The sequence below is a fragment of the Panthera pardus genome, unplaced genomic scaffold (genome assembly GCF_024362965.1).
Source record: "Panthera pardus isolate Hobbes unplaced genomic scaffold, ASM2436296v1 HiC_scaffold_12, whole genome shotgun sequence".
Taxonomy (NCBI): Eukaryota; Metazoa; Chordata; class Mammalia; order Carnivora; family Felidae; genus Panthera; species Panthera pardus.
Window position 1 is genome coordinate 72,424,982 of NW_026526677.1, and position 25,879 is coordinate 72,450,860.

At 35.2% G+C, this 25,879-nt stretch overlaps 2 long non-coding RNA genes across 3 annotated transcripts in view; one reads left to right on the top strand and one right to left on the bottom strand.

The window, feature by feature from the left end:
• LOC109267339 (uncharacterized) overlaps positions 1-25,879 on the top strand; it is a 106,813-nt gene that overhangs the window by 20,805 nt on the left and 60,129 nt on the right. The gene's annotated exons all lie outside the window — the stretch shown is intronic.
• Positions 14,079-25,879, bottom strand: part of LOC109267340 (uncharacterized) — a 72,703-nt gene continuing 60,902 nt past the window's right edge. The window contains exon 3 of the long non-coding RNA XR_002080040.2: positions 14,079-14,284. This is a non-coding gene — a long non-coding RNA (uncharacterized LOC109267340). The remainder of the gene's footprint in view (positions 14,285-25,879) is intronic.

Consider the following 25,879-nt stretch of genomic DNA (forward strand, 5'->3'; position numbering starts at 1 on the left):
GAAAAAAGTATTTATATCTTTATTCATTTGTTCAAGAAATTCTATAGAACAGGTAATACATATGAGACACTGTATCATACAACACAGATACAGTTGTGAAAAAGATAGATGACTTTCTTTTCTCTAGGAATCTAAGAAACATTGATAAATAAACAAAGAATCAAGTAAAAAAGCTAATGAAAACTTATTTTAAGAATTATAAAGGAACTAAATACCATGATATGAAAGAAATTAATTGGAGGTAGGAGATCAACTTTAAATAGTGGCCAAGGAACGCTTTCTGAAGAAGGTGACTTTAAAGCTGAAACCTGAATGACAGGGAGAAACAAAACAAAACAAAACAAAACAACAACAACAACAAAACCCCAGCCATATCACAAGGGTGGGGAAAGTGCATTCCAGGAAAGAGAAATAAAAAGTATAAGAACTCTGAGGTGGGAAGATGCTTGATATGTTCTGAGAATAGAAAGGAAGCCTATGTGCCTAGAATGGAGGAAAATAGAGGTATCAGATGAGGTTGGAGATGGAGACAGTATCCAGAACAAGAAGGCCCTTGAAGGTCATGGTCATGTGTGTGGAATGTTTTCTAATTGCAATGGGAAACTGCTGAAAATTCATTATCAGTGAGGTAACATGATCTTATGTATGTTTTACAAGAATATTCTGGCTGCTGGATAATCAATGAAAGGGGAGGTATCTGCAATGGCTCAGATGAGTGATTCTGAGAGTGGTTGTAGTGTAGAGAGTGACAAGAGGCTGGATTGGATATGCATTTAAAATAGAAAAATAGGAATTGCTAATATATTGGATACGGAAGTTAGGGGAAGAGAGGAGTCAAGGATAACTCCTGATGTTTGAATTGAACATCTAGGGGGCTGGTGGTGATATGTACTGAGATTGGGAAGAGGGGAGAGAAATGGATGGGAGGGCAGTGAATCACGAGTTCTGCCTTGGCTAAGTTGGGTTTGGAATGTCAATGAGCATTTAAGGAAAAATATAAAATAGGATATAGGATATGTTTGCACTTCAAGGGAGAGTTCTGGACTAAAATTTTAATTTTGGTGGCAGTAGCATATAGATGGTATTTAAAACTTTGGACCAGGCATCTGCTTCTGGCCACATGGAATAAAGACCTGGATATACCTGTACACCTTAAACAAACAAACAAAAAGAAAAAAATGTTCAAAAAAGTAGTTTTCAGACATTGAACAACCAGCATCTGAGAGAAGGAAAAAAGATGAGTCAATCCTACTATTGATCTAACTTATTGCCTTAAGAGAATTTCTAGGACTCAGTACAAGGAGAGGGAACCCAAACAGAGCCTCACAGTTTTCCTGAGTTGAGAAAACAGAGTTGAGAATGCAGAAAGAAATTTATAGTGCAACACGCTGGGCAAGAGAGCAGTGGATAGTAGGACAAAGCTCTAGAAACTTAAAAGGATTCCCCTCATTTTCAGCTGATTACTGAGTTCTGATCAGCACTTGAAGTGAGCAAACGCCCCAAGCCTGGAGAAAGAGTAACAGTCTTTGATACTTCCTCCTCCTTCCAGCAGGTAGGACTTACAGGGGAGAAACTGGCAGATACTTCATCACGTGATTAAAGTCAACATTGTCATAATAAGACACAGTGATATCATGGATCCACTGATCTAATGTGATGAAAATCACACCTCTCCTTTGTGGTATTACTTCCAAAAGTCTACAATGCCAGTGTAATTATGAGAAAACATCAGACAAACACAAAGTGAGGGGCATTCTACAAAGCTTATGACCAGTGTTCTTCCCAAGTGTCAAGGTCATGAAAAATAAGGAAAAACAAGGAACTGTCACGGACTGGAGGGGTCTAGAGATGTAACAACTAAGTCCATTTTGGTACCTTGGAACAACAAAAAAAGTGGACAATCATGGAAAAGCTGGGGAAATCCAAAGTACATTTGCAGTTAATAGTACTGTAGTGATGTCAAATTCTCACTTTTAATAATTATACCTTGGTTCTATGCGATAGTAACATTAAGGAGAAGCTGAATGAAGGGTATGAGATTACCCTCTCTACCATCTTTGCAACTCTTCTGTAAGTCAAGAATTATTTCACTGTAATTTTTATAAAAGAGCAAAATTAAGTAAGACTCTGGAAACAATAGAGCAGAGCACTGACACATCACTGGTTGCAACCTCTCTGATTATCCACACACAAGAAAACCTCAATGATATTCATCCAGTCCTTTGATATAAGTGTATTGGGGTAATACAACAGGCCAAGCACTATGCTATGATTGGTTTATAGAAGCAGATGAAAGATATGTGTTATTTTAGTTGCCAAAGAGAATTATGAGTGTTATAATAATGGGTATTGTGGGTACCGGGATATTGAAAAAGTTTGAATTTGCAATGATGATGAAACTGACTTGGGGCTCATCCATAAGTGTCATTGAATCATCTTCAAAATCTGATTGTCTTCAAAGTTGATGTGTAATGGGAAAACGAAGATTTCATAGAAAAATAGCAAAATTACAACTGAATAGTTATAATCTTGTATACAACTAAAATGCTTCTAATTTCTAATGTTTGTTCAATGATCTTTTTTTTTCCCACTGGTGTTTTATGATCATATGCATTGTAGGCTTTTTCATTGCCTGAGTGAGTTTTGGTTTGATCGGAGTCAGGAGCATAGAGAAAGCTTGCCAAAGCTTCCCAGGTATAGGCTGAATGTTCTTGATGTATTGATCAGTATTCATGTTGTGAAATCAATATCTGTGGGTTTTTTTCTGTAACACTTCCAATATTCCTATTCTGTGCCTCCTATTAAGGAACATACGCAACAGAACTACATTTCTACCTTTTCTTCATTCCTTTGTGGAAGGTAATATTTAAAAAGATTATTAAATATATTAAAATAAGTACCCTGAATTTTGAAAGAGTGAAGAAAAGGTACTTATAAGATTTGTATGCCTCTGGAGTCCTCCTGGGATTTTTTGCTGGCAGCATAGCCTGTAAATATTTAATATTTTCCAGAAATTATCCTCAGAGGCTCAATCCATTAACTCAAGTGCATGCTACAAAAACAGATTTGTATACTATCGACAGCACATGAACAGAGGAGGGAAAGAAAATGAAATGGTTTTTCTATCAAGTACCATGATTTAGAAATCTCTGTTCTATGGATTCAGCTCAGTGCTTAGCAATACTGCAAGTTCTAAATTTAATTTGTTGAAATTAGTGAATGAACGAATAAATGAATATATCAACCAGGGTTTCATTTAAAGAGCTTAAAGCATCGCAACCTTTTCTTTGTCTCTGGCAATGTCCTTGGTAAAACTATTAACAATACCTGGTGCTGTTCAACTATTTCAGAAATGTTTCCTATATACCAGTAGATGGCAGTCCCTCTTTATTTCTCATTTCTTTATTGAGAAAAAAAAAAAGGAAGCAAGGGACTGCAAAAGAAAGGGATGGAAATAGAAGCAGATAAAGATAGATATTTAAATGCAGCACATTGTGTTTAATTTTTATGAATGGATTTTTAAAAGTGAATTGTTAGGAAGTAGGGAAAATTAAAAAAATGTTTTAAGTTAATTGGAAACAAGACATCAAACACAGTTGACTTTGTGCTAGCTCATCAAATTTCATACCAATGTGTTACATTTTGATTAAATGACAACTGTATTTCTTTCTGAAAATAAGCTCATCAATAGCCACGTGGAATATGTGGTTTTCCATGTAAATGTCAGCCAGTTTCTGTCATGCTGAGTACTCAGGTGAGGCAGGCTTCAATTATTAAGGTTTTTGGGCTGCACCTTTGCTATCAGCTTGCTGCTTTGGGGAGTGCTTAGGGAAAGCCTCAAACTATTTTTATCTCCAAAATGTTTAAAATTTGTTGAGCAGCTCAGGATGCTACAGACATCCGGACAAATGCATGCCCTAGCACTGAAACATAATATGGAAAACTGCCCCAACAGGAGCTCATTAGACATTTCCACAGAGATTACCAATATGTGAAACACATTGATGCATTCAAATTGCATTTCTGCTACAGTAGTTGCCAGGGAGCAAACCGAGATCACCAATTTCATTTCCTTTAGAAAGTATCTTTATTTGAAACCTAAATCATGGGTTCTAGAATAATTTCCTCAACCTCTTCCCCTCATTACATTCATCATTTCTCCATCTACTCCAGACCTCTCACCCTGACCTTCTTCCAATGGGAAAAAAATGACTAACTCCTGGAGAACAATTCAGAATTTCAACTACTGGGTCCAGTTTCTATTTTTTTTTTTGTATCTTCCTATTTTGTCCATTCTACAATTTGTCAACAGGTAAAACCACCACAACCTTAAATGAGTTCTAATTCATATAACCTTTGTTAACCAGAGAATACAAGTCTTGGTAAAAATGCATTTGTCTTGAAAAGGTGTATCGTCTCATATATTTCTCATAAAATTCATTCTTCTCAAAATGTAAACTGCTATGTGGATAGTTTGACAAATTTTGTATTGCAAAATTGTGCTCAGATCTATGTCTGTATTTAGCTGCTATATTTAGGAGATATATAAAACCAACTACATAGCTATAGTAGAACTAGGAAATGACAGGAATGATATAAACAAATTGCAAAAGACACAGAAAAACACTTCCTGTTCACAATGAATGTATGTGTTTTCCCTTGACCTGTCTGGAGATAATAGTCAGAAGGCAAACAAGTCAACCACTACAGATGCAACTCTTATAGTTTTTGATGTTTGAGTATGTTTCCCCATTAGACTTTGAAATGGTTGAGGGCAAGAAACATTTGCATTAATTTATTCATGTAATCATGCTTTTGTCAATCACTTATTGCATACTTAATATGTGACAAGTTGGGGATAAAAATGACAAAAATGCTGCAAGTGCTGCCTTTAAGAAGCTTACAGTAAAAAAAAAAAGCTTACAATATGTAAAGGTAAAAGAAACACATAAAAAATAGGGTTAATAGTCATAGGTTCCATGATAAGAGCATGTATTGACTACAGTGGAATCACAAAAGATAGTGCTTTTCTGTTTGCTTGGATGTAACGTCGAGTGATGGAAAATTTCATTTGAGAGGAACTCCTGAGCTATTTGGAAAAATGTATAGTTCATCAGATTGACAGACTGCTATGTAAAATATTCTATACAGTTGGACCAGTGTGGAAACAGGTATAGGGTTGTTGATTTGCAAATTGGAAATTTGTGTGGGGCAGTACAAAAGATAAAGCTGTAATTATAGGTAAGGATATGGTCAGGAAAGCTTTTAATGTCATGTGATGGAATTTGGACTTTATAATGTGGGTAAATGGAGTCAGGAATGAATTTTATGCATGGAAGTGACAAAACCTATATATATGTGTGTGTGTGTGTGTATATATATATATATATATATATATATATATATATATATATAATTTGGTGGTGAAGCAAGAAAGGAATTCATTTCAGGGAGCCTAACACCAAGAAAATAGCAGGCTAGTGCCTCAAGACTGTTTCCCAAATGGCAAAACTACTTCTAGGTTTGTATAAGGAAAACGTGAGACAAAGGTCAGTGGGTATGTTCAAGTAGGCAAGCTTAGTGGACAGACTCAGGGATGGGAATTTGGCAACAGGGAGATCTATTGGAAGACTTTGCAATAGTTTAGGCAAGAAGTGGAGGATGAAATAACCCCAGGAAGATAGGTAACAAGGTCAGTTTTAGATACATTTAGATTGGGGTGCATGTTGGGTTTCCAAGGAGAGACAAATGGCCACACATGGAATCGAGGGAAATCTAATCTCTAGATTAGAACTGTGGATTTGGGATCTACCCATGGGTCTATCCATGTAACTGATAGCCATGTATATGGAGTTACTGAAGCTATATATATGGATGAATCATCTAGAGAGAGAAAAGAAGGGAAGAAAGGATACAACATTGCGAAATGTAACATTTGAAGTGTAAATAGACAAAAAGGAACTCTAAGATGAAAAATATAAAAAGTTAGGAACGGCAGATAGAATGGATTTAAGGAAGTGAAGGTAGAAACAAGCAGGCAACATGACAAATGCATCAGAGGTAAAATAGGGTAAAAATTGACAGAAGTCTATTGAATTTGGCAATTAGAAAGTAATGAGAGTCTTTTACATGGTGGTTTATATGGAGTAGCAGAGTATAAGCCTGATGGTTGAAGGTTGAAGAAGGAATGGAAGGTAAGGAGAAGGAGATAAATATGTAGCTTTTCCTTTTAAAGAACTCTATAAAGAGAAGAAAGAGATACACCCAGAATCTTTCATAGGACCTGGTAGTGAGTGGGTGTTAATGTGTGTCTTTGGAAATGAACTTACCAAGTATACTTTGTCAACACTACAATCTTATTTGCAGACATAGTGAGCCATGTGATATCCATAAACATTCATGTTCAATAATTGGAGGTCATTCTTTTAAGACACAGGTGGAACAGCCTGTGTGTAGTTTGGTCAAAGATTAAAGCTCATGTCCTTTATGGGGACACAGAGTGGAATTTTTAATTCTACCTTGAAGAATGCTCTGATTTCACCACAAGGATGGGGTTTTTCCTTGCCTAGTATAGTTTGGTGCTGCAGCTTGGGAACAGGTTTCCATGGACTATCTAAATAAAACATGAATGAGAGTGTAAAGACTGGATGGAAGTGAGGAGGGCTATTAACTCATAAACTGTGAGAGCTGGAAGAATCCTCAGAGATCATCCGATCACAAGTTTTTCAAAACTTTTTGTTTTATTAACAGAATCTCATTTGACCAAATAAGTTCACATGTGTAATTCTAATGTACAACACTGATAAAATTGGAATTTAATTAGTATAAATTTATCTTATAAATTTAGACTTAAAATAGTCTGTTTTGATGAACACAAATGTCTAAAAATCTGAACATGGAAGTTGTAATTATATTAGTTACAATATCCAATTTTATTTCTATATTTTGCTTTGATTGTACTGTTCAGAGAAAATCCTGGATCACACAGTAAATTGTTATGAATGGTAACTATTTTTTAAAACAGATCATTTGGAACCTTAGGACACTCATCAAATAGTCTATCTAGAAGGGCAGGGAACCTTAACATTTGTCTATTCATGCATGGATTGTAATTAAGACTATTATGAAGCACCTTCTCAGTGTATTACAATGTATGAAGTCCTTTGAGGCTTAAATTTAACTTCATAAAGGCTGACTCTCTCATAAATCTTTTACTGAATGATTATTGTACAATGAGCTACAGACATGGAGATGAATAAAGACACAGCCTTTGCCCTTAAGAAATTTACAGTGAAGAGGGAAAATTAGATTCATTAAAATAAAAGCATCAAAACATCAAAGGTGGACTAAAAGAAGCATGCAGCAATGTATAGACTACAGTGTAGAAACAAAAGAATGACAGAGTAGCTCTGTGAGGTTATGAAAATGAGTTCTATGAAGCTTCCTGGAGGAGGTGACACTTTTACTGTTGTGATGGATGGGTAGGATTTCACCAGGTTTGCAAAGGTAGGGAGAAAACTAGTAGCTGATAAAGGATATTTTGCCTACATGATTGCAAAGATCTCCCACCATTTTGTAACAATTGCTGGGAGAGTAAAACCTTGGTTTGTGAGCATAATTCATTCCAGAAACATCCTTGTAATCCAAAGTACTGAATATCAAAGGGAATTTCCCCATATGAAATAACAGAAACTCAGATGATTCATTCTACAACCCAAAAATGTTCATATAAAAATTATTACAATACTGTAATGTAATACAAAATAAAGAAAATATAAAGAAAAATAAACAAATTAATCTGCACTTACCTTTGAAAACCTTCATGACTGGTATGAGGGAGACAAGAGAGAGGAGGGTTATTGTGTAGGACAACTTTCACTATCACTAATGGAATCACTGCAATCTATTGGCTCAATGGAATCTATTTCTGCATGGGGGCCATTGTACATTCTCGCATGGATGTTGACTACAGCACAGTATTAATAAACTCTTGTCATATACTGTATTTAATGAAATTGGCAATAAGGCAGCAGAGGAGAGGGTATATATCTGCAGGCAGCCTGACTTCGAATAAAGCAAAGCATTCCTAAGCTTACTCTTGTACAAAAAAGCAAAGGACTGTCCATAGGTGCTTTGAAGTGACCAAAAATACACTAGTTCCAGTTGTGGGCACCTTCCAATGTTCTGAAAAATCACTGATTTCTGCCAAACACTGTAGCCTGGGACCAAGCATTCAAGCATGGGATGATCATCCACAATCCCACAGCGAATGAGCGAGAGAGAGAGAACCGTGGGCTCAGTTGTGATCATTTGACATTGGCCTCACATTCTACTTGTATTGCAAAACACCACTTGTTTATCAGGTTAAAATTTATTAAAAATGTTTGCTCATCTTGAGAAACACTCACAGAACAAGCTACTCGCAATCCAAGGTTTTACTGTATTTTGTCAGAGATACAAAAGTGAGTTAACAAATAATTCTTTTACACTAACAATAAAGTCAGAGCCTGATATTATTATGACATGATATATAGTGTGCATTTACTGTACATGTTACTCTACCATGAAGAAAATATGGACCAAACAAATGTCCAAACATTGAGTGATGTTTAATTGTGTATGTTGTCTGAGTGCTTTAGCATGGACTCTGTATGTAAGCAGACATGTACAGGCTGGGATTGAAATAAAAGGTCAATATTATAGCCTAAGCTTTATAGCTAATGACCTACATATAAAAATTCGTATGTAAGTAAACAGAGAAGCAAACTAAACATCATTTTCCAAGTTTATACAAAGATACATTAATATACTGGAGATCAGAAATAGGTAAAACTTTGGCTTAAAGTTCATTTTAATGTTCACGTACTCATTTCTAGTTTAAGTATTTAAAAAATTGAAATATTTGAATATTTAAATATTTAAAGAGATATTTGTACACTCATGTCTATAACAGTGTTGTTATTCATGATAGTCAAAGGGTGGAATCAACCCAAACGTCCATCAACAGATGAGTGGATAAATAAAATGTAGTATATACATACAATGGAATGTTATTCACCCTGAAAAGGAAGGAAATTCTGACACATGCCACAACATGGTTTATGAGCCTTGAGGTCATTATTCTAAGTGAAATAAGCCAGTCACAAAGGACAAATACTATATAGTTCCATTTATCTGAGGTAGCTAGAGTAGTGATACTCATAGAAACAGAAAGCAGATTGGTGGTTACCAGGGACTGGGGGAGGGGGAATATGGGGAGTTAGTTTAATGGATATAGAATTCGGACATTGCAAGATGAAATGTTCTGGAGATTGATTACACAACAACGTGCATGTACTTAATACTACTGCATCGTGCACTTAAAATAGCTAAGATGGTAAACTTTTTAAAAATGTTTATTTATTTTTGAGAGAGAGAAAGAGAGAGAATCAGAGCATGAGTGGGGGAAGGACAGAAAGAGAGAGAGGGAGATGCAGAATCCCCAGCAGGCTCCAGGCTCTGAGCTGTCAACACAGAGCCTGATGTGGGGCTTGAACTCATGAATCATGAGATCATGACCTGAGTTGAAGTAGATGCTTAACCGACTGAGCCACCCAGGCGCCCCAAAGATGGTAAATTTTATGTTATGTGTATTTTACCACAATTGTATACACACATAACTAGAATAAAATACTTATGGAATCCCTGCAGCCCCTCTGGAACACAATGTAAAAGTCATGGATTTATTGGCTTTGAGGTGGAGCCTTAATTCAGAGCACCTGACCACTTTGCCCACGTGTGCCTAGTGTTGGGGGTGGAGCAGGTCTAGGGCTTTTTCCACCTGACTCTAAGTTCAGAGTTCTTTCCACAATAAAATACTTTGTTTTTATCCTATTTCTATAGGATGAAATAGAAAGCCTATTTCTATTAGTGGCACGCATACAAATAAAGGAGATTAGTACCTATTATGTCTGTGTTGATCTTTGCTTTGTTCTAGCAGATAGAAAAAATACCATGTTTGAGTATGCATTTTGAAAAGAAAGCTAGAAAGATACAGATCTAAAAGAGATATTTACACTTAAAAGGTGCATTAATTTATTCCCATACAAATAATTTAAACAAATAGGAGTTTCTTTTAAACTTGGATGTCTTAAATACCATATGATTTCACTCATATGTGAAATTTAAGAAACAAAACAGAAGAACATAGGGGAAGGACAAGGAAAATAAGATAAAAACAGGGAGACAAATCATAGGAGACTCTGAAATACAGAGAACAAACTGAGGGTTGCTGGAGGGGTGTTGGGTGGGGGGATGGGCTAGATGGGTGATGGGCATTAAGGAGGGCACTTGTTGGGATGAGCACTAGGTGTTGTATGTAAGGGATGAATCACTAACTTCTACTCCTGAAACCATTACTACACTGTGTGTTAACTGACTTGGATTTAAATTAACAAAAAAACCACTTGGATGCCTTGATTTTTTTGTCTTATTATGGGTAGGGCACAAATATATTTGTTTGGTTTATCTTAGGTTAAACTGTGGACATAAACTTCTATTACAAAAGGAACGAACAAAAAAAATGAATTTTATATGAGGCCTGACTTAATTATTGTACAAGAGGTTTTATGGCATTTTAGAAATGAGTGGCACCACTTTCTACAATACTGCATCTTGTAAAACTAAATGGCAGAAAATTAAAAACAGATTGAGAACATGTTTAAACTTAAAAAAAAAAAGCTCTTATACTCCAACACATTTAACCAAATATAGATTAACTCTGGGAAAACCTATAACCACTGCAATTTGCTTAAGTTGTGTTCACATGCCATCACATAACCAGAACAAAGCCTGCGATTATGCAAGTAGTAAATGTAACAGCATTCCTTAAAGATCAATTGTACATGTCACGGTATAATAGTATGTACTTAATTCATTTCATAGTTATATCCACAATCACATTTGGATTTGGAAAGAAATGCAAGGTTTTTTTTATAGTAATTAAGTACCTGTTAAACGTATTAGAATGCATGAAGTGCTTTGAGGCTTAAAGCTAACCTAATAAAGGCTCCTCCTCAAATGGTTAATGGAAAGACTAGATATCATTAGCATATATTCTGTGGTAGCTTGGTGAACAACTCCCTCAGTGCCTCTCCCTCCCTCATTTTATCTCTGCATTTTTTTGTTTGTTTTTTCTTCTCCTATCCTCCTGCTTACCATGTTTTACCCACCTATCCTTTCATTTGTTACTCATGTACTAACTGTATAGTTGGTTTACAAATGTTCTCTTTGTTCTCAGTGAATGAGTGTGTGAGACAATGAAGTGTGTGGAGAAGCTAAGGGCAGGAAGAGTGACAAATGGTAGATTAATTCTGCAACATGGCTGAGAAGACTGAGGCTTTTGATTTCAGCTGTGGTTTAAATATTGGGAATTGAACAGAACACTGGGAATAGATGTTCACAAAATGAATTTGAAAAGAGGCATTAAAAAACAGATATTTATTTTAGCCTGGAAAATGTAATGAAGAAATAAGAAAGCAATACTTTACCAAATGTAAAGAGAAAGACTCAATCCCTGGTTTTTCTAGAAAAATTAATCTCAGCAAGGAACAGATTTGAGAAATATATATATTAATACATCCGATTCTAAGATTATTGTATATAGCCCATGCTTCCTCAAAATCAAACATCTATTTTTAGAATGTAAGTTTCCTGACAGTATGATAAATCTCCAGTTCCCCTGGGGTGGTTTAGGCTAAGGTATTTTGGTTAATGGAAAGTTTGTGTTGACTGAGGCTTGCCAAATAGCTCATATTTTTCACTGGATCCTAATGTTTTGAAACTCATAACAAATAATTAACATTTATTAAGTGCCTCCAATAATTACTGATCCCTTAGCAGGCCTTCAAAATTGAAAATACAGGATCAGGATTCTTCAGGCCTCTGTTTGGTATTCCATCATTTTTTAAAAGCATCCCAAATTTAATTAAAGAATCATTAATATATTCTTAAAGAGGCCTGCTTTACTGGTACTTGCACAGTGGCTTTGTAACACACTCCTTATTTTAATGATGCAGTACATTTGTAAAACACCTTGTACGTGCAGCTCGGAACATCTTGAACGCAGGCTCTTAGCTTGTTCCCTTTTGAATCCTCAGAATGCTTCTCTGCATATAGTAAACTATTTTCAATAACACTGAATTTGTGACTTTAGTCTTTTCTTTGCAACAGAGGAAAGAGTCTACATTCCTAAAAGGCTACCGGCTAATGATATTTTCTCAATATGATCTGTGTCCAAACAGGATCAAGAAATATTTGGTCTCGGGTCTTTGGTCTTGGTGGCTCCCAAGTTAAGCATCCCACCCTTTGATTTTGGCTCAGGTCATGATGTTGCAATGTTGAAATGGAGTCCTTCATCAGGCTCCATGTGTGGAGCCTGCTTAAGATGATCTCTCTTTCTCTCTTTCCCCATCTTCCCCTTTCCCTGACTTGCTCTCTCTTTATCTCAAAAAAAGAAAAGGAAGGAAGGAAGAAAGAAAGGAAGAAAAAAGGAAAGAAAGAAAGAAATATTTGCTCTCACTAAGAAAGATATTGAAAATGAAACAAAAAAACCCTTATCCTACATTGCTCTAAGCTGCTGGAATTGCTACATTTGAAGTTTCTGGTTCTCAGCCTCAGAAATACTATAACATGGCTGAGGACAATTTAGATAAAGCACAGGCAACTTTTATTAGTAGAGATCAGAAATTATAAGCTTTAATTTGATGGACCTTAGTTATAAAAGAAATCTTATATTTGAATTGGATAGCAGACCTAGTGAAGAAAATAATTTTGACTTATTTTCTTCTCATAGGTACTTAAGTGACATGTGAAACTGCCCTTCTAAGCAACATAAAGACAGCAAGAAAATATTTACTTTCCTTGATTATATTAGTTCTACAATTAAGAGTTGTGTTGGAATATAGCCAAGTAGGAATCAGTTACTTAAGTAAAAATCTATACATACTCCATTTCTTATCATGATTACATGAGCTTCTCTCTTTTGTTTTTTGAGGAGAAAACAGCCCAAGATATTCAACTATTTATGAACTTTTTGGTCAATCACCCAGAAACATAATATTTATATATGAAGTTTGTGATAATCAGTAACCTCATAAAATATGTTTGGTATAGGTTATTGTATTTGCTTACTTAGTCAATATTTCTTTTTATAGAAAATTGAATTTAGTTACTTATGCAGTAAATGAATTTATTAGCCTTAGGAAAATTAACTTACTGCTCTATAAATGAACTCCACCATCCTGTAATTAATTCAACACGATGTGTGGGTTCTCTGGTTTAAAAGAACATTTTGAATAGCTCTCCTCTGTAGCTGCCAAAAATTAGTGTTGGCTTTGACAGATTTAATTCAAATACAATCGTAAAGCCTGGAAAAATCATGAAGACAATGGATAACGTTAAAATTGACTTATTTACTTGAATAACTCAAACTTGAAAGAATAAACTCAAGACAAATGAGAGTACATAACTAAATTCTAAGAGATGTTAAAGGCTTAACCACGAATTAGGTTGAAAAGATTTTAGTTAAATCAATGAAGGATGAAGTCAAGATCAAGGTAGGGAAATAACACTTAAACTTCTGAGTTTGCATTAAGGGAAATTACTCTGCTTCTTGACCAAAACATCTTTAGATGCTACCATCAGAGAAGCATTATTGGACTAGATAAAATGAATTATTCTGGCTAGTATAAGAAATCTGCACATGTAAGTAATTTGCTAAATATTTGCAATTAGATGATGACATTTACAACATTTAAAAAAAATTCTAACTTCTACCATCAAACACGCTGTTACAGAATTTCCCTTTCTTGTTTTGGGCAATCCCATAACTTTCTGGTCACTTTTGGGTAAAAAAAAAAAAAAAAAAAAGAAAATCCAGTCCAGTCCAGCACAGTTTAAATCATGTGAACATTTTAAGCACCTATTCTTCCCTTTGCAAAATAATGGCTAACCCTCAGTCTGAGGGTCTCCATGTGAAGAAGGACATAATCAACTTTTCATTTGTCTCTTGCCTTTTTCTAGGATCAGGGGTGGGGAAATGGGCAGAAGTCATTTTACTTAATTAGTGGTCTTGTAATCCTCTTGGCTTTCAACGAGACGGGTAATGGCCGGCATCTAAATGGTGACTTCTTCATGTAGAACATGTAGAAGATCACTGGGAATTTTGGAGAAGGTTTTCCCGCTGAAGAGTTTCATAATGAGGAACCTGATCTTTTCAGATCTTCCTCAGAGACTTATGATTATACTATGATAAAAAAAAGAATACATCCTGTTTGTGTGAATATCATTATAACTAGTATTTATTTAATGGTTGACAGAATTACAGTTCCTCTCTTTTTCTCATAGATATATAAGGGCCAATAGAGTGTATGGACATATGCGGCAAAAAGAAATGAAATTCATACATAGTTCACACCTAAGACAATTTTTGTTACTATGTATTTTGAAGTGCTCAGCACGAAAATAACTTTCCCCTCCCCTCAAAAAGAGCCTACTTCTCAGGAGACTGAGAACACTTCTTCCATTTAAAGACAAATCCTTTACTTTGAAAAATAAAATAGGATAGCTTATTAAAAATTCAGTTTGCTACATCTGATTGAAGATTCAGTCCAAAGCCAGTTTGAAAGACTCGCATTTTAATTTTCATGTCGTAGTTTTTAATTATGTATTTATTTTATGCAGCTTTTAGTGTTCTGACATAGTTAAGCAATTGTTGATAGGTGTGTTGAATTTACTAAGACTTCCTTCCTTACTGAAATGATCTATTTCTGTTGAGCTGCCAGTTAAAGATGATCTCACACTTGCTGACACATTATTAGTGATGGGTTGTTAAAGGAATGTTGATATTTCTTTATACTGTTTATTTTGCTTCTTCATATATCATCCTGACCTTATTTACTTTGCCCTTTGCACACCTTTTGTTTTCTTTGAGACGGACGTAGAATAAGTGTTCATAAAATCAGTTATGAATTATGGGGGAAAATCCAAATACGAGTTAGCTGTTTTACAACTAACAGACCTTCTCTTCTAAAAATATAAAAATTAAAATTAGAAAGCCCCCTTTTTAGGTCAAAATTTTCTCTTATTCATGGCGACTATTTTGTGTTTGAGCTACTATATACTTACAAAATGCTCTGTTAAAATTTTTCTAATACTTTATTGTTATAACAATGATTACAATATATCATCTAACTGAAATTATTTTTCAAGTTTTTAATCTACTTAGTGACATCTTGAAATCATTTCATTCATTTATTCATCCTTCTACATTTTTTCCTAAACACATGTCATATGCAAGCATTGAGCTAGATCCCGGAAGATGTGCTGGCAGCTTCGAGTCTGAGTGTGGAGGTAGAAAAGGGAAAAAAGAAATGTAAGTATAAACCAGAAAATTAGACATTGTGATGAGTGTCTGAAGAAAATAAGCACAAGGCTCTTAACAGCACTTAGTACATTGTAAGTTTGTATGACAAACTCACCAATCATTTGATGTCAAGTATACGATACACACATACATTCTCACCCCCTTAATAAATCACTATAGTTTACTTAAACTTTTAAAAACTGGGGCGCCTGAGTGGCTCAGTTGGTTAAGCGTCCGACTTCGGCTCAGGTCATGATCTCACGGTTTGTGAGTTCGAGCCCCATGTTGGCCTCTGTGTTCACAGCTCAGAGCCTGAGCCTGTTTCAGATTCTGTGTCTCCCTCTCTCTGACTCTCCCCCATTCATGCTCTCTCTCTGTCTCAAAAATAAATAAACGTTAAAAAAAATTCAAAAAAAACTTTTAAAAACATTCAGTCAAATATAGCCTTTCAATTTTGACATCTGTATTATTTAAAAATTATCCCAGAAGCATCAGTATCACCTGGGTCTTATTAGAAATACACATTTTCAGGTCCCACCCCAAACCTATGGACTCAGACACTCTGGGGTGCTACTCAGAAGTATTTTAACAAGTCCTCCAGCTGACTCTGATGAGCATGCTCATGCTAACATTTTGAGAACTACTGATTTAAACTTTTTCTGGAAAGCCTCCCTAAACCCTCCACAGTTGAGTCTAAGTATATAGGCTTCCCATGTGTATTTCCAACACACGGTCAGCAAGCTACAGCCCTCGGACCAAAACCAGCCTCCAGTTTGTTTTCTCTAATAAAAGTTATTGGGGGGGTGCCTGGGTGGCTTTGTCAGTTCAGCATCCGATTTTGGCCTAGATCATGACCTTGTGGTTTGCGGGTTCGAGCCCCGCATAGGGCTCTGCACTGATGGCCTGAGCTTGCTTTGGATTCTCTGTGCCCGCCCCCTCTCTCTTCTCCTCCCCCTACTTCTTCTGTCTCTACCTCTCTCTCTCTCTCTCAAAAATAAACTAACAAAAAGTTATTGAGGAGGGCACTTGTTGGGATGAGCACTGGGTGTTGTATGTAAGCGATGAATCACAGGAATCTACCCCCAAAACCAAGAGTACACTGTATACACTGTATGTTAGTCAACTTGACAATAAATTATATTAAAGAAAGTTATTGGAATACAATCACATCCATTTATTTATATACTGTCTATGGTTCTTTTAAGCTGCTGGGTGAATGCTGATGAGCCTATTTCCTATCTGCTTCTTTTCAGGAAAGAAAAGAAAAAAAAAGCTGCTTCCTGCTCCAGTACTATAGCATAACACTTGTCACACTAAATGACCATTAGCTGTTTACTTACTGTTTTTTTTTTATTGCCAGCACTTTCCTGGATTCTAGGCTGCTTTCGCAATAAAACAAAATTTCTGTCCTCACAGAGTTTACATTCTGGGGTGGATGGGATAGACTGAACAAATAAATGTAATTTCCTTTAATCAACAACAGGCTTGGAATTGTGGATTGTTCACTACGGTGCCTACGCCAGTGTCCGGTCCACATTGGACATTCAATAACTGTTAAATAAATGAATTACCAACGAATAAGTGAATGTGTGCCACAAAGTGACAGGAAAGGCAGTTCTGCTTGCACATGACAGTCAAGAATGTAGCTGAGCTGTCTTGGAATTATTTCACTCTTCCTTACTCATAACTGATATCCTGAGATTCTGCATTTAGTGAGCCTCAAACCTCATTTGGTGTTTTGGATTGCACAAAAATTGTTACAGAATTTAGAAAATATTTTTTAAAAAGTAACTCAACTCTAAAATTTAAAGGAATACATCCTTTTAGGAGAGCAAGCAGGGGTTCACAAATGTGACAAGTACAATGAGTCATGACCATTTCTGCAACTCCAAGAGTTGGGAATCATCACATTCTACCTTGCAATGGTTTTGTAAGATATAAGCTATAGATATGATATGAAAGGATACTCTGGGTCTCGGTTGAGTAGTTCATTATACAAAGCACTATGATAGCATATGTGAAAAATGTTTGTACTGGGTGTGTAGCGATTTTACTTTATGTTGTTTATATCAAGAAGAAATTAGTCTCACATCACTACCAATTATATATCAATCATCCTGATGGTAAAATTCTGATCTAATATATTACTTTGTTCATAGGCAAATTCCATCTGATATGGTCAAATAAGGAATTGTATTTTACTTCATCTGTATAAGGGACAATGAAAACTGCTACAAAAGTAAATCAAGGGCTTGAAGTGGTCAGTGACTTTCAGATGGAAATAAGAATATTACAGCCAGCTGAAGCTTTCTTTGCATTTGGAACCAAATATTAAGTCTACCTATGATAATGACATCTAGCCAGTGAAGGAGCCAGATTATTCATGCCTACTTTGATTTGGTTTACTATTAAGTAAAATTGAGATGTTCAATGTGTTTTCTAAGTGACCATTTCTTTTTTTTTTTTTTAATTTTTTTTTTAACGTTTATTTATTTTTGAGACAGAGAGAGACAGAGCATGAACGGGGAGGGTCAGAGAGAGGGAGACACAGAATCCGAAACAGGCTCCAGGCTCTGAGCTGTCCGCACAGAGCCCCACACGGGGCTTGAACTCACGGACCGCGAGATCATGACCTGAGCCGAAGTCGGACGCTCAACCGACTGAGCCACCCAGGCGCCCCAAGTGACCATTTCTAATTATGTGACTAGGTAATCAGCCTATTCACAAAAAAGCTCCAGCAGCAACAAACAGATTCTGGTGTGAGGGGGCTAGAGAGATTGTGTGACTCAGTCCCTAATCAAGCACATGGGTATTCAGCACAAAGCTGAATATATAAAGTACATATGAAGTGCTTAGCACAGTGCTCGGCATACAGTAAACACTAAATAAATGACTGCCATTATTATTACCCACAATCTGAAGAGTGAACATTAGAGAGGGACATGTCCTCTGATTCACAGGTAAGAGATGTCACATCTAGAAGGTCGTCTCTTCCTCCAGCAAGAAAAGACTTATGGAAGTGATATCATTTGAGGTAAGTCATAAATAATAGTTAATATCTGAGAGGTAGAAACAGGAGCAAGTTCAGAGACAGAGGCAAGCTAAGTGCATGCTTTTGCTGCCCTCTGCCTTCTCTTACAATTACTCATCCTGAGTAGAGCACCTTCCAAAGACAACTGAGCCTGGGAGAGGAAAACCAGGTTTTCACTTTGCTGAGGTCTTGGCAGAAGGCACATCTGCAGGACATTACTCTTATCTGGGCCTGCCTACAACTTGCATCCTAGAGAGAAAATATCGTAAACAAATTAGAGCTCTGTGCTTCCTGAAAAGGGGTTGTTCCACTGAGATCTGTGGAGCACTGAGAAGAAAGCTAGCATCTTTCCATCCACATTTGTGGTCTTATAACAACCTACTAGTCTCTCAGGTCCCCACGTTGCTCCCCAGAAGCCAAGGAGTTTGGGAGGGTTCTCTTTATCTCTTCAACTAGAAAGATATTAACCTTTATAATTGATGAGAGTAGAGGGGTTTTCTATTGAGGACTTAATAGGTGACCAAAAATATGAAGCTGGTACATGTCCTGCTCAGAGGGCCAGAGACTGCAGGTTTCCCACCAATTGTGGCATTGGCATCACCTGAGCTGAAAGCAAAGGGAAAGGAATGCATTGGAGAAACAGAGTGCCCATGGAAAGTCATGGGTAACCATTACTAGAACATAAAACTTCAGAACTTCTAAACTGACAAGGGAAAATGATAACAGTAATTGGATCAAATAAGTGAAATCAAGTTTGAAAAACATAAAATGAAAAATATAAAAAATATAAAAGAAAAATATAAAAAAGAAAATAACAATGCATAATGAATAGAGGCATTATTGAATGAATTGTGCTGTATCTGTGCTTTGGAAGTTTATGCAAAATTGGAGAAAATTAATACAAGTTATATAAGTTGACCTGGAGATATTTCTGTGAGGTATTAATGAGTAAAAGAAGCAAAATGTAGAGAATTATATATAATTTGATCACACTTTTATAAAACTAGCAATGGAAAATCTAGATAATTATAAGTTGGTATGCATGAATATATTTGATTGGTTTATGTATGATTATATGAGCATGAAGAAAAATGTATAGTAATAAATACTAGATTTCTAACGTGAATTACAGGGTAGGAGGTAGGGAGGGCTTATATTGACAAGAGATAATGTAGATAAACATGCAAGAAAGAGGGGGGATGAGGGAGTCAAGTAACATAGGAAAAGAATAATCAACGGTAATTTGATCAAATAAGTAAACAAAACAAACTATAGTAAAAATTGCATATATGAATGGGAAACATGTTTATGCAATTAAAATCATTAGGACAAGTCAGTTAAACAAAAAGAAGTTAGGATAAGAAGAAATTTAATAATCACACTTGAGTGTGTGTGTGTGTGTAGCCACAGGAAAAAACATGGAGAGATAGAGAATATAGAGAACTCTGCACAGAGACAGCAATTTATTTTTTTATGTCCATGGAATATTTTTAAAATCAGTCTTCTGCTTGCTGACAAAGAATAAATGCAAACATTTTATTTACTTTAAAAAATTATTTTTTAATTAATTAACTAATTAATTAATTTATTTATTTATCTATCTAACATTCAAGTTACATAACATATAGTGCAATAATGATTACAGGAGTAGATTCCAGTGATTCATCCCCTACATATAACACTCAGTGCTCATCCAAATGAGTGTCTTCCTTAATGACCCTTGTCCTTTTAGCCCATCCCCCTACTGACAGCCCCTCCAGCAACCCTTAGTTTGTTCTCTGTATTTAAGAGTCTCTTATGGTTTGTCCCTCTCCTTGTTTTTGTATTCTTTTTGCTTCCCTTCCCTTATATTCATCTGTTTTGTATCTTAAATTCTTCATATGAGTGAAGTCGTATGATATTTGTCTTTCTCTGACTAATTTCGCTCAGTATAATACCCTCTAGTTCCATCCAGGTAGTTGCAAATAGCAAGATTTCACTCTTTTTGATTGCTGAGTAATACTACTTTGTAGATATATACCACGTCTTCTTTATCCATTCATCTTTCAGTGGACATTTGGGCTCTTTCCATACTTTGGCTATTGTTGATAGCACTGCTATAAACATTGGGGTGCATGTGCCCCTTCAAAACAGCACACCTGTATCCCATGGATATATACCTAGCAGTGCAATTGCTGGATTGTAGGGTTGTTCTATTTTTAACTTTTTGAGGAACTTCCATACTGTTTTCCAGAGTGGCTGTACAAGTTTGCATTCCCACCAGCAGTGCAAAAGAAATTCTCTTTCCCCACATCCTCACCAACAGCTATTGTTGCCTGAGTTGTTAATTTTAGCCATTCTGTCTGGTATAAGGTAATACCTCATCGTGGTTTTGATTTATATTTCCGTGGTGATGAGTGATATTGAGCATTTTTTCATGTGTCTGTTAGCCATCTTTTGTCTTCTTTGGAAAAGGGTCTATTCACGTCTTTTATCCATTTCTTCTCTGGATTATTTGTCTTTTGGGTGTTGAGTTCGATAAGTTCTTTACAGATTTTGGATACTACCCCTTTATCCGATACGTCATTTGAAAATATCTTTTCCCGTTCTGTTGGTTGCCTTTTTACTTTTGCTGATATTTCCTTAGCTGTGCAGAAGTTTTTATGTTGATGAGGTCCCAATAGTTCATTTTTCCTTTTGTTTCCCTTGCCTCCAGAGACATATTGAATAAGAAGTTGCTGCGGCCAAGGTCAAAGAGGTTTTTGCCTGCTTTCTCCTCAAGGATTTTGATGGCTTCCTGTCTTACATTTAGGTCTTTCATTCATTTTGAGTTTATTTTTGTGTATGGTGTAAGAAAGTGGTCCAGGTTCATTTTTCTGCATGTCGCTGTCCAGTTTCCCCAACACCATTTGCTGAAGGGACTGTCTTTATTCCATTGGATATCCTTTCTTGCTTGTCAAAGATTAGTTGGCCATATGTTTGTGGGTCCATTTCTGGGTTCTCTATTCTGTTTCAGTGATCTGTGTGTCTGGTTTTGCACCAGTGCCATACTTTCTTGATGATTACAGCTTTGTAATATATCTTGAAGTCAGGAATTATGATGCCTCGAGCTTTGGTTTTCTTTTTCAGGAAGAAAAAGATTTTCTTTTTGGCTATTCATGGCCTTTTTAGGATTATTTGTTCTAGCTCTGTGAAGAATGCTGGTGTTATTTTGATGGGGATTGCAATGAATATGTAGATTGCTTTGGGTAGTATTGACATTTTAACAACATTTGTTCTTCTAATCCAGGAGCATGGACTATTTTTTCCAATTTTTTGTATCTTCTTCAATTTCTTTCATAAGATTTCTATAGTTTTCAGTGTATTGATTTTTCACCTCTTTGGTTAGGTTTATTCCTAGGTACTTTATGGTTTTTGGTGCAATTATAAATGGATTGATTTCTTGATTTCTCTTTCTGTTGCTTCATTTTTGGTACATAGAAATGTAACCAATTTCTGTGCATTGATTTTATATCCTGTGACTTTGCTGAATTCATGGAACAGTTCTTGCAGTTTTTTTGGAATCTTTTGGGTTTTCCACATAGAGTATCATGTCGTCTGTGAAGAGTGAAAATTTGACTTCTTCCTTGCTTATTTGGATGTCTTTATTTCTTTGTGTTGGCTGATTGCTGAGGCTAAGACTTCCAATACTGTGTTGAATAACAGTGGAAGAGTGGACTAACAGCAACAAAGACACCACCAGAAACTCTGGTACACCACCAGAAACTCCAAGTCTACCAGCTACACAATGGCAATAAATTCATATCTTTCAGTACTCGCTCTAAATATCAATGGACGAAATGCTCCAATATAAAGACATAGGGTAACAGAATGGATAAGAAAACCAGACCCATCTATTTGCTGTTTACAAGAGACCCATTTTAGACCTAACAACACTTTCAGATTGAAAGTAAGGGGATGGAGAACCATCTATCTTGCTAATGGTCACCAAAAGAAAGGCAGAATAGCCATACTTATATCAGACAATCCAGATCTTAAAATAAAGTCTGTAACAAGAGATGAAGAAAGGCATTATTACCAAAATTATGGGGTCTATCCACCAAGAAGTTTTAACAATTGTAAACATTTATGCCCCAAGTGTGAACACCCAAATATATAAATCAGTTAATCATAAACATACAGAAACTCACTGCTAATAATACCATAATAGTAGGAGACTTCAACACCCCAACACCCCACTTACAGCAATGGACAGATCATCTAAACAGAAAATCAACAAGGAAACAATGGCTTTGAATGACACACTAGACCAGATGGACATAGCAGATAGATATATTCATAACATTTCATCCTAAAGCAGCAGAATACACATTTTTCTCTAGCACATATCTGGAGATGTTCTCTAGTGGAACATCTCCAGAATAGATCACATACTGGGACACAAATCAGCACTCAATAAGTACAAAAAAGATTGCAATCATATCGTGCATATTTTCAGATCAAAATGCTATGAAACTCAAAATCAACCACAAGAAAATATTTGGAAGATAAGAAATACTTGGCGACTAAAGAACATTCTACTAAAGAATGAATGGGCTATCTAAGAAGTTAAGGAGGAAATTAAAAAGTACGTGGAATCCAATGGAAATGATAATACCACAGCCCCAAACCTCTGGGATGCAGCAAAGGGAGTCCTAAGAGGGAAGTATATAGCAATCCAGGCCTTCCTAAAGAAGGAAGAAAGGTCTCAGATACACAACCTAACCTTACACTTTAAAGAGCTGGAGAAAGAACACAATATAAAACCCCAAATCAGCAGAATATGAGAAATACTAAAGATTAGAGCAGAAATCAATGCTATCAAAAAACAAACAAACAAACAAACAAACAAACCAGTAGAACAGATCAATGAAACCAGAAGCTAGTTCTTTGAAAGAATTAACAAATTTCATAAATCCCTAGCCAGTCTGATCAAAAAAGGACAGGACTCAAATAAAGTCAAGAATAAAAGAGGCAGTATCACAACCAATACTGCAGAAATGTAAACAATAATAAGAGACTATCATGAGCCAATAAATTATGTGCCAATAAATAGGGGAATCTGGAAGAAATGGACAAATGCCTAGAAACATAAACTACCAAAACTGAAACAAGAAGAAATAGAAAATTTGAACAGACCCATAACAAGTATTAAAGAAACTGAATTACTAATCAAAAATCTCCCAAAAAACAAGAGTCTGGGGGCAGATGCCTTTCCATGGGAATTCTACCAAACATTTAAAGGAGAGTTAACACCTATTCTTTTGAAGTTGTTCAAATGAAAGGAAATGGAAGGAAAACTTCCAAACTCATTCTATGAAGCCAGCATTACATTGATTCCAAAACCAGATAAAGACCCCACTAAAAAAGGAGAACTGCAGACCAATTTCCTTGATGAACATGGATGCAAAAATCCTCAACCAGATACTAGCCAACCCATTCAACAATACATTAAAAAATTATTCACCACAACCTAGTGGGATTTACACCTGGGATACAGGTCTGGTTTGATATCCATGAAACAATCAATGTGATACATCACATCAATAAAAGAAAGGACATGAACCACATGATCCTCTTAATAGATGCAGAGAAAGCATTTTACAAAGTATAGCACCCTTTTTTGATAAGAATCCTCAAGAAACTAGGGATAGAAGGATCAAGATCATAACCATATATGAAAGACCCACTGCTAATATCATCCTTAATGGGGAAATCTGAGAGCTTTCCCCCTAAGGTCAGGACATGTAAACACTTTAAAGTAGAGATTTTACAGATCATGTTCTCTGATAGTTAATCTAACAATCTAGAAGTTCTTAAAAATTAGCTACTTGGAATTTAAGAAACAGTCTCTGCAACATGAATTCAAAAGTGAAATGACAAAGTAGAAAGTTATCAAAGGAAAATTCTTTACACTAAAACTCATGGGACACAGTTAAATCCATTCTCATAGAAAATTGTACATTTTAAAATGGCTTTGTTATTAAAGAAGAAAGACAAAAAATACAAGAACTTAGTATTTATCTTGATAAATCAGGCAGAACAAACAAAATATGCTAAAACAAAGTAGTGGAGACAATACATAAAACTACTATCTGAGAAAATAAAATAAAAAAAGCTGTAAATAAATCTGAAAACAGATTCTTTAAAAGATTAATAATATAAATTGTAAGCTCAGTTAAGGTAAAAGTAAAAAATATACATTAGGATGAAAATGGAGATATAATGCATATACAAGTGAGATTTAAAGAATTATAAAAATACTCTAATTTGAAAACCTAGATTATGTAGATGTTTTCTTAGCAAAAAGATGAATTACCAACACTGACTCATGAATAAGCAGAAACTTGAGAAATCAGTTATTGTAAAATAGATTAGAAAGGAAATTTTAAAATGTGTCTCTAAATAAGGAACCATAAGCAGAGTTTCGAAGATGAGTTTTCTCTAAATTTTAGAGGATAGTTTTAATTTATTTAAATTACATTAAGAAAATGAGAGAGCTGTTAAATCTGTTGTATAAAAATAACATTAATATCAAAACATTAATACACAGAGAAAGAAAATATAGTTTAATGGTACTTTGAATTATAGATGAAAATAAAATTATCAATTGGAATTTAGAAGTGAGACATTCATAGACAGGATTGCAGGAATAGGAGGGTGAGTACAAAATCAAGAAAAACACAATTCATGATGCCAAGATAATAGTGGAGAAAACCAAATTCATATCACCCTAGATCCTGAAAGTTCTTTGATGAAATTTAGCAGATATTCTTAATGCTGACTAAAATAAGAAATTACTTGAGTAGGATAGTGTTTACTTGTAAACAATGAGAAGCCCATTTTCTTATTATTCAAATTAAAAAATATATTTTAGCAAATGTAATAAGAAAAGAACATTAATTAGTATTAACATTGGAAGAAAATTATCCAAATTTTTGCTAAAAATTGAAATCTAAGAAATCTAAAATTTTCTAGTCACTTTAAGGAGAATTTTCAAAGTGGTTATGTACCTTAAAAGTGTACAGTCACCAATACCTATTCTTTATATGTGATGCAACTAGCTATAAATGGAAATGGAATTATCCTATTCAAAACAGCAACAAACACTATAAAATAACTAGGAACAATCTTAAAAAGACCAGTTTGAGACCTATATGAAGACATCCATAAAATATTTCTGAAGGGAACTAATCAAAACGTAGACTAAAGGAAAGATGTACCATGTTCTTAATGGGAACACTTAATATCATGAAAGTGAAAATTCTTCTTAAATTAATATACGAATTACAAGAAATTTTACCTAGAGGTTCTAAAATATTTTCTTTGGAATTAGACTGAAGTAATCTATACTTTTCCTAAAAGAAAAATATTCAAGAACAAAATATTGGCTTAGGGATGTGTGAAGAAATTAGTAAAACAGAAAA